This window comes from Haemaphysalis longicornis, unplaced genomic scaffold (genome assembly GCF_048455015.1).
Source record: "Haemaphysalis longicornis isolate Haplotype H1 unplaced genomic scaffold, Haemaphysalis longicornis Haplotype H1 scaffold_10, whole genome shotgun sequence".
Classification (NCBI taxonomy): domain Eukaryota; kingdom Metazoa; phylum Arthropoda; class Arachnida; order Ixodida; family Ixodidae; genus Haemaphysalis; species Haemaphysalis longicornis.
In genome coordinates, this window is record NW_027526204.1 from 49,782,914 (window position 1) to 49,797,344 (window position 14,431).

A 14,431-nucleotide genomic window follows, 5' to 3' on the forward strand; every position below is an offset into this window, starting at 1 on the left:
GGATACCTCCAAACAAACGATGTTGAGTAAAACTGGCTCAAAGTTTAAAGCAAAGCTTTCTACCCTTACCAGTCAACGGTGCTTTCTTAGCGTGTGGGACAACAAACTCCCAATGCGTCGCAGGCGGGGGCGGTTTAGGGAGGGGGGTGGAGGGTTTGACTCATGGAGCACACTACAAATGGCGCGGAAAAATTTACCAGCGTTCCTCGCGCGGTAGTGCCTGCTCACCAGCGGCGGCATAGACGGTACTGCTTTCTCATCTGCTTTACGGACAGTTGTTTTGGTCCCGTTTTGGTGCAGCTTTGTGTCTATTGCAGGGTGCCTTCGCACGGCTTGAATGACTTGTTCGACAGCACTTCCAGGGTAACCCACACCCGACGCAATTAAGTGGTTCGTACGGCAAACACACGTTAAGGACTGGTCTGCAGGGCGGGAAAAGTAAATGTGCAGACCCCTTACACAACTCTGACCTCTAGAGAAACGCTTCCTTTTGCCCACTGCTTGCCACGAATGGGACGCCGTTTTCCAAATTGGTGATTACCAATTCGGTTGTGTTTTACGAGGTTGTACAAACTTTATGGGCAATCCTCGCTGCACCGATGATGATGATCTCATCGGTGCCTGCCATCACGCGGGAGCAGCTGACGCTCGAGCTGCTTCGTCTTCGTCAGTTCGCCATCTTGAAAAATAGAACACCACCGCTTTACCGGAACGTCTCGGTCCTTGGTCTCCCCTCGTATTTTATAGAGGTATTAAAAACGGCGAAAGTAGCAACTGGCTCTAAGAAATAGCTAATATAAAGGTTCCCTCAGCTTTCTCGCAATTCTCAAACTTACAAAACTAACTTAAGTTAAACCTGGATGTAACAAACTTCCATTTAACGAATTCCTATTTTTAAAGAAGTTTTTCAATTCCCCATTCCTAGCCGCATTGAAGCCCTCGCGTTTCCAACGTTTATGTAAGGAAGGCGTAACCTTATGTAACGAACTCGCTAGGCTTATCAGTCAGGGTTTTTCGCACGTGTACCAAAACATCGATTGGCAAAACGCGCCAACTTAACGAATACTAGCAGTGGTTAATATAGAGCCAGTCGCTACAAAAACGTTTAAAATCGCTGCAAACAAAATTTGTCATGCTGATGAAGATGATGAAAGGAGTGGCCAGCGCCATACTATGGCTAACATAGCACCAACGTGAGATTTCGCGTGTGTACCGGGACACCATGTCGCAAGGGTAGTGTTATAATCGACCTGCGTACCCGGCGATCGCAAGCATGGACCCGTCGCACCCACGCATGGGCCTCGGCGCAATTAGCGCGTTCGTCGGTATCGGCTCGCGCCAGGTGTCAATCCGCATTGAATACAGCGGTTTATCAACCCTGCGTAACCATGCCCCTTAACCACTATGTGGCTGTGGGGAAAACGAGCAGACGTGTCCGGGCACCCGACTTCCTGAGCCGTCCCAGCCCGGGCGTTTCAGGTGAAACGGCAGAGGCGTCTTCGGAAGAGCGACCATGAAATGTGTAACGGGCGAGCATCGTTAGTCGAGCCCTGCAGGCGCGCCCCGTACTCGAAAAAAGGGTCTTCTCGTACCGGTGGCGCCATCGCTTCCTCTCCTTCGTGGTCGCATGGACGACACCCACAACAATTGCCCATGCGACGTCTCCTGAATTCACACACTTAGCTCTACAAAAACCGAAACCTGAGATTCCGCCAGGCGTTGCTTGGAATTCGTGGGGGCGTTGTTCCGACCGCAGCAGCAGCCTCTGCCACGGCTGGGCTAGTGTGGCCCACGCAGCCGCTGTAACCCGGCCGTGATTCGGGAGAAAGAAAATGGAGAGGAGCGACTTTCGAAGCGTGACACACCAGAACCTAGCGAACCGGATGTGCTAGCGTGGGGCTACACCACCGCACGACACCAGCGCAAACACCGAAACAGTTCGGCATGTGAGCTTAGTGGTCCCCATTGATACCAGTTTATATTACAGCAGACTCGGTAAACGGAACATCTAAGGGCCACACAAATTAGTTTCATTTAACAGAAGTTCCGGTTACCGAGAGAGATGTGCAAAAGTGCAAATTTATGTGCGTGCACACTCTTATACCAATTCATGGGGCCCTAATCAATAGAAGTTGAATTTAGCTTATAGATTTTCAGAAAGCCGAAAACTGCACGATGTTTAGACACAGCATTCACAAAGTTATTAGATGCGACTGCAGCTCATTCACTTGCCTTGTCCCTGCATCCGGCATTGGCGTTGTTGTCGGCGTCCGCCCCTCCCCCATTCTCCTCGCCGCGTTAGCTCACTCCGCCGCTCACCCCCTCTCTTCTCCGATAGCGAACACTCTCTCGCGAGGGGCATTGGATTGGATTCGAATGGCTTGGCTTGGATTGGATTTGGATTGTATTGGATTAAAGTAGATTGTGTTGGATTGTGTTGCGTCATAGCCGCGGCAGACGCACTGGCGCCGGCGCGTCCCCTCACTGTTATGCGCGCTATAAAACGCGGTGCCTGCGCCGCTCCGCTCCATCGTTCCAGCGCCGTTCCTCCGCTGTCCAACGCTGCAACGTGAATCCCCTATGCGTCTTATCAAAACAGGGGTTCCCGCGAGGGGAGGTGGGAGAGTTTTTTGGCAACAATTAGTGGCTGTGGGGTAAAAGTGCATATTTATTAAGTGCAATGCACTTCTTAAGCGACCCTGAACCTGCGTCCACCGGCGATGTCCGCGCACGTGGAGATGGGCACGCGCAGCCTGGCCGCTGACATGGCACATACCCACGTGGGGGATTAGCCAGGAATCGGGCGTGAGAAGGGCTAATGCACCTGCTTAAAGGAGTACTGACACGAAATTTCAAAGCTGAGATCCGCTCTAGCAATCAAGTACAACGACAACACAAATAGGTGTCTGTGAATAAATGCATCTTTCTTCCTTCGTATTTCTGTGTGTGTGTGTGATCTCTCTTTCGCGAACATTACCGAACCGCGCAAATTCAACTCGTGCATTCGCACTTTCACATTCTTCCCCTCGGGGAAATGCGGGGAATTTTTTTCTTTTTAGTTCTTGCAACAGCATCTTCAGGGTTGTTTTTTACATAGTAATTGATCTTTCGGTAAATGTTTCAGATCCTGATTTGTTCTTTAAAAAATTCCGACATACGGCGCAGCTGACTGTGCTCTTTCAAGTGCGGCAGATTCTACGATAGCTATCTCTTGAGACTCAACTTGCGGCTCAGCCTACTTCTCTTCCTAATAGCTTATCTTTGCAACAATACTCTTCACCGTCTTCTAAGGGCAAGTCGAAACATTACTGCCGATGTGTACATACTCATCAAAGACCAGTGGGATTTTCTTTAACGCACACTACTCTGTTTCCTCCTGCCACTAAATGGCACCTTCACGGTCCCAATCCAGCAAATGCGGCAACTCATATTCAGGCATACCCTATAAGCCACCGAATTTAGAAGGCAGCGACGCTGTTGTGAAGCACAACTAGCAACACGATGGCACAAACGAGGCGGCAGAAGCTAAGCCCTATTACCTTGGTGACTTAAATCGAGATCGAACGATTAGAAGAACTGCGATGTTGCATTCGTCACGCTAGAACGGCTTACTACGAACGAGACAAGGCTGATGAGGCCAAGAAGGCTAAACAAACTAAAATTCGGAACCGGAAATAGCTGATACTCACAGCAATAGGTCTTACAAGCAGGTTCATTTTAGGTTCCGTTTACACGGTCACGAGGAAATGATAGTTCTGATTACTCAAAGTTTTTACGTTATCTTAGCGCAAAACCAACCAACTTACTGGCAACTGTTCCGTTTAAGCGTGAATTTCGTTTCAGCGATTTTCGTTTTTGGAGATACTACTGTAGTTAGTTTAGTGAGTTTGAGAAATACGAGATGGCGGGGGAACTTTTATAATCGCTACCTTGCAGAACCAGTTGCTACTTCCGCCTTTTGTAATACCTCTTAAAACACCATCGAATCGGAAATCACCAATTTGGAAAACGGCGTCCCATTCGTGGCAAGCAGTGGGCAACAGGAAGCGTTTCTCTGGCTGCCAGACGTCTGTATGTGGTCTCTATATTTTCTTTTCCCGCCATGCAAACCAATCCTTAACGTAAGTTTGTCGTACGACCACTTAACGCCGTCGGGTGCTGGTTACCCTGGAGGTGCTGGCGAACAACTTAACCAAGCCGGGGAAAGGCACAGTACAATGGACGCGAAGCTGCGCCAAAACAGGCCCAAAAAAACTGTCGCTAAAGCAGCCGACAAAGCCGTTCTACGGACGTCGCCGGCCGCGAACAGGCACTTCCGCGCAGAGAACGCTGGGCAAATTCGGCGCGCCAAAGCTAGTCTGCTCCATGAGTGAAACCCTCCGACCTCACTTCCTCCCTCCCGACGCCGCCGCGTCCGACGCATTGAGAGTTTGTTGTCCCACACCACGAAAGAACCGTTGGGTGGTAAAGCTAGCAAGCTTTGCTTTAAAACTATGGTATGTAAAACTACGGCTTTTGGTCTTCAGGCATTCTTGCGCCGCCAAAAACACACATACAGAACTACATTTGCAGTGGAGTGAGTTTTGATCAACCATAGTCCTTTTCAAAACAACTGCATCCATACCGTTTCAAAAGAAGTGCAATTTGCTCATATTTGACGACGGAAGTTGCTTCTGTATGCCACCCACAATTTTTAACTATATTACAAGTCATTGGACTTTATTATACGCCTCATCCAGCGTGTTACCTAGTCCAGTAAAATTTAGATCGAGCATTCTACGATTCCAAGGCAAAATTGTATTTGGAAATTTGATTCAATTGCTGTTGAACTTTCTTGTGAATGGGAATGGTGCTATTCCCGGACACCTTCCACAACTTCGTCTGTAGCCGCTGCCTTCCGGGCACGGTGCGGAAAAGTGCAATTTTGAGTTCCTCAGCCTATTCCAGCCGCGTGTACTCTCGATCGTATTCACTCGCAACTAGCTTTGGTGCGTGACTACCCTAAGCTATGCGAAATAAGGTGTACAAGGTGGGTCTACAGCATTTTGTCCACGCCAGCCATGTCCGAGAACTCTGCGCTTCTGTTTACCTTTTCTGGCGGGCGCTCAGTTTGCCTTTCTCAGAACAATTAAGCGGAGAGGCTGTATTGTTGTCGGTGTGCGTGCTCACTGGCTAGCTGGGAAATGTTTCTGCGCCACAAATTAATTCTGGGACCATTTCTACGCGCTTCTAGGTCTCCCCTCGCGTTGCATGAAGGATAAGACCATAACGCTTTTGGTTTTGAAAACAACAATGAAAAAAAAGATACCTTGGTATGTTTTCGTTAATGCTCAAGCATCTATTGTCACTGCCTCCTGAACATAGAGCTCTGCCTAATGAGCACGCATTGCTTCGTCAATATATACCCAAACAACTGCTTCTCGTGTTGCCTCTCGCACACTGTGGCGACAACATTGATATTTTTCTTCTTTATTCATTTTTTCCTGCGAATAAGCATATTTCCAACCACCACATGTCATTCTAGTGAATCCCCTTTACGCCGCTTCACTGCTTGTCCTAGCCACCTCCGACCTTTCCCTTACAACTGTGACTCCCCTCTACTCATGTCACCTATGCTTTTTTTGAAAGTTGCACAATCGGGTGACAACAGCCGTAACACCATTACCTGATCATTGCACAGAATCAACACGGCCCGAATGGGCGCAAAATCGATCAAAAGTCGCCACCGTTTCCACCTCAAATTCCACCTCACCGAGTAACTATGAATTTCTTTAGTATCAACTTTTCTGGTTGCAACGCCGGCGTGAGCCTATAATTTTTATTCAGCTGGAAAGCTAGAAAGGGTTTCTGAGCGACACTGTCGCCATTCAATAACGTTTTTACCACAATAAAGCTTTTAGCAACCATCCCATTGTCAATTTATTTCACTCCTAAGTATGCGCCCATCACTGGTGGCAGCTTTACTGGTGCAAGGAGACGGGCGGAAAGTGGGGGCGTGCACACACACCTGGTCTTCATGCCGCTACCTATGAGATATCCGTTGTGCCGATGAGAGATTAGACGTGAACGGGTCATGGCTCGATGTGTCCTGTAAACTGTACACCTATATGGAGATGTTTGGGGTGGGATTTCTGTGTTAACAACGACAGTAACATGTCTACGACGGGGAGCTCAGAAAGCCACATGTTTGTCCGATAGAGTAAAGCTCTAGGTTTCGACGTTTTAACTCGCGATGGGGCTGATGAGTGTTCTTAGGTTGGAAGAAGAGGGAAATTGAAGAGGCATTGGGCTGAACGGAAGCGCGAAATGCGCGAAAATAGCGTAGAGCCGCTGACACCTTCGTGACCACCTAAAGTTCCAGCGAGTCCTGTAGCTCCGATACTCTCACGACTGATGAGTAACTTGCCCGCTTCGAACGCGGACGTTTGCCAATATTACATTTTAGCCTAAAGGGCTTTCAAGGCACCTTTTTTGATGGTGTGTTTTAATTCTAAGCACCCGCACATAACCGATGCCCGGTTCGTGCGTGAACGGGTTGAGAGTGGAGGGAGGAGGGTAGGGAGTCTCAGGCGCAGCGGTTTGGTCCAGACCCTTACTTGTAACATGTCCGCCGTGCTGGCGGGAGGTTTAAACGATGTCCGCAAATGGTCCAGTGTGACTTGTCCGATGTGGAGCTGTGCACAGGCCGGAAATTTGGGCCCGAGCCCAGCCCGGTCCCGGTGCTAATCGCAGTAGGCCCGGCCCGACCCGACGAAGGAGGGCCGATGGGCCAGTCCGGCCCGACCCGAGACCTTAACCTTATGGCCCGGGCCTGGCCCGTACCGGCTGGCTGTTTCCAACCCAAATACAATAGGGCCCGCTCCTGATAGGGGCACGTTTGTAAGCGAAAGCTACCTAAGGCAGTAAAATGCATAATAAGGGAAATGATAACAGGCAAAAACAACAGTTAACACACAAAAAAACCCAATTAACATAATCATCCATAAATACATACCGCAGCTGTCCTTCGCTCAGCTCCACACGAAAGAATTGAAACCGACATAAAGGTGACCGCGCCGCCCAGACAATGAAAAAGATGAACCAAAAACTCCCCAACAACCGACAAATTCAAGGAAATATTGGAAAATAATCAAGAAAAGTAGCCGAAACCAAAATGGCCGAACCATTGAAAAGTAATAAAAAATAGCTGGAGGTCATCTAAAGGCAGTAAAACCACCCGACATTTTGTGTAGAATTTCATAATGTGCCATTGATGAAATAAAACAAGCAATTAAAAATAAAATGGCACCTTGGGCATTTGAACCTGACTCTGGCGATTGCTATTCCGAAATGGAACCTGTATGCCTGGGGACCAGCCGGTTCGTGTTTGTTTAAACAGGATATGTACTTGCTTTGTTCTTTCGTCCGTATACGTTTCCCTTTCTCAGGAGTATATACAGCTGTCAGACTCGGTTCCTTCTTTTTATCCAGACATGAAGTACACGCGTGCAATTATGCACATTTTATCGTTGCCGCTTCACTACGTTCTAAAGCGACTCATGTCGCTTACCTATGAAGTTTCAATCATAATAAGTGTTACTGTTTAAGCGGCTGTTGGCGCATTTAAACCATTCTACTTTCCTGTTGCGCTTTTCCTTTCGTATTCGTCTGCCGGCCACGACGCTCGAGGGCACAGCCCACCTCCTACCACCAGCCACACTCGCCACGATGTTTTCCCGACTAAACAAAGAGCCAAACTAAAGTTGAATTGTCACCTCAGTCTTTCACAGCTTCACTTTTGTTGGCTAAGGGAAGGAAATGCAACTCTGAATAGGGCACCGCTGCAGAAGACAGATACATACGCAGGTTTCTCTAGCAGTGTTTGCTGTTCAAAGTGTTCCAGCTTAAAAATTTGATTTCTCCTAAACTTAGTGGTGGAAACTAGTCACGCTGAATTGTCATTTGTTGTACTTCTCTAGGCGGAGTGTCGCTGAGCCACATGTGTTGCTAAGTTCTTCGAACTCATACAGTTGCAGATCTATCACACTTACCGGCTTGCCAAACGTTCACATGTGCCTCAGGGCCCAACGATAAGTCCCGTGGAATGTAAAAAGAAACCCTACCCGTGCTTTTACCATGTCAGCAACATCTCTCTCCGCGCTCTTCTTGCGCGCCTGCAAATTGACGCTGACCTCCGATCGTGTTCCTAGATAAGCACTCGGGTCGGTGCTCGAAGTGCGCGCGCGCGGATGGACGCTTTCACGTACATGTGGCAATTATACAAGTTCCAGAAAGCAAACACCCTCATTGAAAGCTTATTCTACAGCGCACAGAAGGGTATACAATTGCGTTGGGTGCTCTTTCACTATATACACACCTCAAAAAATGATTCGGAGCTGCAGGTAAGGATTACAAGAAAGGCAGCCAATTGCCCATGACTACATTTACAAACTGTCCTACCCTTGCAAAATATTACAGCTGCATGAGCTGCTGCATTTTGGCACTTTCATAAGCACTAGTACATTGAATTCCGTTAACATTAACTTCATTGCATTAATTCTTTATCTGGAACAGTGCCACTAAGGAAAACATTGACATTTTGTTAACAGCAATGGAATGTCTGAATCGTTCTTGCAAGGGTGATACGTTGATAAGAAAGACACCAGTTCAAACGTACACGATTACACTCGGTCATAAATTTTCCATAATTTGCACTGCTGGTCATAACAATTTTGGGAAACAATATCGAAAATATATACCAACCAAGGGCTAAGTAATAGCAGAGTCTTTCAATGCTTTACTGGTCACGAAACTTCGGCGCTGGTTTCATATAGAGACCGCGCGCGCCACTACAGGCGCCACCGTCGCACAAAGGGCATGCAGCCGCCGCGCATGCGACGTATTGGCCAGGTCTTGGCGTGCAAACGCTGGCTGCTTTTGGTTTCTGCGCGCTGATTAAGTATGCTTTTTTTCGTAGTAGTTAGAGAGAGAGAGAGAGAGAGAGAGAGAGAGAGAGAGAGAGAGAGAGAGAGAGAGAGAGAGAGAGAGAGAGAGAGAGAGAACAATCTTTATGAAAACTGGCGATGTCAGCCCAGCTAAGATGCCTGGCTTGATACGCCAGATGAATGCGATGACGATGATGATTATAATAATGAAGATGAATACATATGATTTTAACTAATTACAAAGTCTCATCAAGACTTGTATCTTTTAGGTATGCCAATAAGGCTTTCGTTGCACGAGCGACACGTTTGGAAGAGTTCCAAGGACCTAATACGTCCCTCAGTTCTAGTTTTGCGGACAGCGGCCTGCCCGGGGATACTGCGAGATACACTCTTTGTGTAGTAAAGCGCACACAGTCACATATTAGGTGTTGGAGGTCTTCACGCACACCACACGGTGGGCACAGAGGCGAGGAGGAGTTTTTGATTTTGTAGCAGTTGCATCACGTGTAGGCGACGTTCAACCGCATGCGGTGCAGTACTGCTTCATCATGCTTGGATACTCCAGGTGGCATCTTAAAACTACAATGCGGGTCGACTGAGTAGAGGCGCGCGTAATGGCGGGATGTGTCACGATGAATAGTTTAGTCATTGTGTATATTACCTGCCTTCAATGAAGTTTTGTTTTTCCAAGTAAATTACCGTAGACTTCGGCCGCGAACGGCAACGGCTTCTGCGTCCTCTGGCACAAGCGCTGTGCCGTTGTGTTTGCGGATTTTTTAAATCTCTATTGCTTACTTTCTCAAAGCAAAAGTTTAAATACCACACATACGGTAGCTCCGTAGTCACGGACTGCTGCGTGCCTATCGATAATACAATGAAAAACACTAAAGAAACCAAGTGCGCGCCGTTCAGACGACGGTATTAATGAATCTGTTGATTGCTCTGGAACGCACAGAACGCTAAAAGAGATGGCCCAATAGTATTGTCGTATCGAAGAATTGGTAAATACTTGAGAACATCTAAAAACGCTGCAGAAACGCGAAGAGATATATGTTGCACCGTGTGCCTTTCCATTTCCGCGCTTTGCAGTCCTTGCAAAAAGAGGAAGCGAAAAAAGAACAATAGAACTGATTTTATCACACACAACAAAAAAAATTCAATATTACGAAGGGAGACAAACGGGCGCGGTGCAGCGTACAAAAATATATTCTCTTGTTTGGACGTCTGGTCATGCCTCCCTCCCCGGGAATGAGGCGGCTCACACTGCTGCCCGCGACATATTACACCGGGCATTCCCAAAGGAGGCCGAGGACACACCTCCAATCGCCTCGGCCAGCCACTCCGTCCCAAAAACATACAAGGACGGGAGCGCCTCCTTTACCCTCCTCCTCACCCATCACTTAATACACAAGTCTCTCGAATCTGGCGCCGAATCCAAGCAGACTTACTACAACATGGCAATTTTACATCATATTTCACCAACTGTTTTTTCCTACAACTGCACAACATGCAATACACCAAACACCACCTATCACCTCGTATGGGAGTGCGTCAAACATCCCAACCCAATTCCATCACCTACATTGGAGCTGTGGGAGCACAGGCTGAGCAGCTTGCAGCTCGAGGATCAGGAGTACCTGATCTCCCTGGCGAGGACTGCTGCGGGGCCTGAAGGCGGCTTGGACTGAGGCCACCACCTACTCTCCTTACCCTCTCCCTTTTTTCTTAGAAAATAAATATTATTCCTCCTCCTCCTCCTTGCGCTGCGATGTGCAGCACACGAAGGGAACAGAATATTGCCACGTAGCCAAGAACGACGCAAAGCTTTTCTGAACGAAGTTTATTGAAGCGACCTCCTGCTCTACAAAAGACTAGAATGAAACACAAACGTCGAAGATGCAGTCCGCAGTGTGACGTGCACAGGTGAACGTCGATAAAGTGAGTTGCGCGGCATTTGCTATGCGTGCATTACTCTCGGAACATTATTAATTTGAGATCCCTGGAAATAGGATCGAGAACAATGTCGAAGAAACAAAAAATTACATTAGCGACAAGGTGACACCCTTTCCATATCAAACAATATTGCCCGACGGGACGTACGACAAAAAGAGCCAACGGGCGCTCCAGTTGAAACGCCAGATAAGAAAACCAAAAGCAGCCACGCGTAGTTACAAAACAATAAAAACGAATCCTAAGAGATAATTCGCGGAAATATTAAAAATAACTGCTCAAGGACGTTCCAAAGCTTTTTTACATGCGATCTTGAGCGCAAGGTAATACAAGTTTGCAAACAGGTAATGAAGCACCGCTACTACCTGACTGACCTGACAAAAATCCGGCTTTAAGTTAGCCTTGTACAACTCTAGGTCCAGGATGGTCTCAAAGGGGTGCATTCGTTTTTTCATTCTCACACACAGTGCATTCCCACACACTGTCACACACCTATAATCGAAGCTGAAATCTCCCGTTTCTTGCCTTGGAATGGCGCGTCTTCATTTCTCACGCAGCTCCCCTTAGCTCGGCAAACAGAACAAGAAAAAAGTTTCTGTTAAATCGCTGTACAAGGAATGAAATCCCGGGACGCAACACGTGTTCGGTATCGTGGTTACACTACTTAAGTCGCATCACAACAGCGCGAGATGCACGTTACATTTTTTTCCCGCACAAAACCAACACAACTCGCCCCGTCTCCGCCGGTCGAGCCAGCGCCACGCCGCCCAACGAGTGACCTCAGTGAGATGGTGGCGCCACCGCGCGGCGGCCAAACGCAGCATATGAAGCTCTCCCATTGAGTTATGGAGCAGTTTCATGACCAGTAAGCATAGAAAGACTCTGGTAATATTTGAATTGTACAGCTGCTGAAGTACTCGAGGAGTCTAATGACGAGGAGGCTAATGACCTCAGTCTCCTCACTTGAGCCACCAGGGCGCAGTTTGATATCAGTAATCATGCGTGCTACCACTCACACTGTTGCCAATGTCGATTAGTTCTTTTAACAATTTTTGCTTCATGCACACACAAATTTTGCTGCATAAGATACGTTCTTTATAAATAGATGTCTCCAGCAGGATCGAAATGGCGCTGATGCCCTCTCTTGTAATCGGGAATGGACACCAAATCGTTACCCCTTAATTTGGTTCTGTCCATTATTCGACCGTAATCGCCACCAGCTTTTAACTCTAGGTCCCACCCCTGCGACTGAACAGGAACAGGTTAGTCGGGTCCCTGACGATCCCACCACACTAGAAGCAATTACCGAGTACGCCCTCGAAAACGGACTCTACAAATTGGTGTGGCAGCCTGGCCGACTTCCCCGTTCGGTCTACAATGTGACCTGTCTGCAGCGTGCGCTGTTTTCAGTGTGAGTGTCTACACTGTGAACTGTACATTTAAGTGTGAACTGTGCGTTTTGCAGCCACTGACTGACTTTAAGCTGTTCATTTTGCGATTAGGACCCCAAGACTGCAACTGTGTTCATTGTGCCAGTTGTGACCTTCCCCTTTTCTCCTCATCCTTGCTCCCCCAGGGCCCCATGGCCTCTCATTAATAAAGGGTTACACTCACTCAGATACGTATATTCTTTTCGCTTTGACTAATGAGTAGTTGCGCGTGAGCTTGAAGTCACGGCAGTCGCAGCAGAGATAAAAATAAGTAAAAAAGTTATCTCCTTGGCGCACTATTTTTGCGATAGTGATCTGGGAGTCCAAATAGCGGCAAAAATTGTCACCTTTCGAGATCCACTGATGGGTATAGATGAGCAGTTTCTGTCTGTTTCCTCCGACGGATTTTTAGCTACCACATGTATAGATTTCTGTAGTGTCTTGCCTTTTAATTCGCGAGCATTGTGTCACAGCTCGCGCCTCAACTGTAAGCCACACACACGCAAAAAAGTATACAAATGTATAAGCAAGAAATAGCAGGAATAAAAATATAAATTGTACAACACAAGTTGCAAAACCCCGCCTCGCGTACTACAACGTTTCGGGTCGAAAAACATACCTTTCGTCCCGTTTCGGGACCTTTAGGACAATCAAGGTTGTGTTGGTGCACCCGCTCTACGTGTCCATGAAGGCGTTGACTGCTACTTCGTCAGACAGGTTCGCGCGGAACACAGACTCATGATTTTTTGGTGCGACGTCAGTTCTGACGACCTCGAGCGGCTACTCGTGCTTATCCATGAAGCAGAAGTTATAAGCTTCGCGACCATCACGTGAATGAGCGTGGGACGCGCGTGGCGCACACAATTATGAGAACGGACCTTGTGATGGTCAGTTCTGCGCGAGTGCGAGGCACAGACGAATATGGCGAATAACACGCTCGCTGATGTTTGCAGCAGACGAGCGACCGACGTACGCGTGCGCTTTCGACTGAATGAGAGCAAACGTTCTGCGCTTCGGTAGGGAGTCCAAAGGACCACCCAAGACCAAAAAAAAAAAACCATTTTGCCTTCACTTTATTGGGAGTGCTTGCTTTGCGGAACGTAAACAATAACTGCATATGTACGTGCAAAAGCATCCATCCACGCGCGCACTTTGAGCAACGCGCCGAGCTCTAGGTGAACTAGGAACATCATGTGAGACGAGCGACTGACGGAGCACAAGAGAGCGCGGAGAGCGAGCTTCATCTTCCCAGCCCGTACGCCAGGCTTGTGCTAGGAGCGAAACCATCGGCCGCCGCGAGGCAGCGCGATCCCAAAAGATCAAAACAAATTTTTGTCTTTATTTTTATGAGAGTGTTTGTATTCCGGAACTTGTATAATTGCCACATGTACGTGAAAGCGTCCATCCGCGCTCGCGCACTTCGAGCACCGAGCCGAGCGCTTATCTCGGAACACGATCGGAGGTCAGCGTCAACTTGCAGGCGCGCAAGAATGGTGCGGAGAGATCAGAGACTCAGATAGAAAAGGTTAACTTCTACCACATGTGCGTCAGCTTCCCCAGCGCCGCAGGCCAGCCCCGCCCACGGAGCGAAACCATCGGGCGTCCGCAAAGCAGCTAAAACAAAGGGAGGGGGGAAAAATTCACCTCGCATGAAGTCGCGCACATATAGGTAGTGGCGTCACGGTGCTGCGTCCAAGGAGGTTAACAAAATGCCATTTTTAAACTCATTGGCTGCGCCGCTGCTTAGGTGGTGTGGTCGGCCTGAGCCCCTATGGCATATGATTTGGGAATACGCGGCCGGGCCAGGGCTTTTGGGTAAGCCCGAGCCCGTGCACACCTCTAGTCCGGTGTCCTCAGTGATCGAGTTGATTGGGTTTGTGCGTTACACAAACAGTGACATATTTATGGAAGTTGAGGGAAGCAGACACTTCTTTGTTTCGTCAGCTTGAACAAAGGCCGCTGTGACGACTTTCCCCGCATTCGGGAAAGTGGGAGGGTCGCGGTACCCTCCGCCCGACTGACGACTCGCGGCGTGCTGGTTGTTACTGTGACTGACCGCGAGCTGCTGTGCTGGTCGGTGTTTGTAGGCCGTCCCAACACAGTTTTGCCCACCGAGCTGGGCGGGGA

At 48.3% G+C, this 14,431-nt stretch overlaps 1 protein-coding gene across 1 annotated transcript in view; it reads left to right on the forward strand.

Annotated features, from left to right (window-relative positions):
* LOC144157727 (uncharacterized) overlaps positions 1–14,431 on the forward strand; it is a 159,782-nt gene that overhangs the window by 75,968 nt on the left and 69,383 nt on the right. The window lies entirely within an intron of this gene.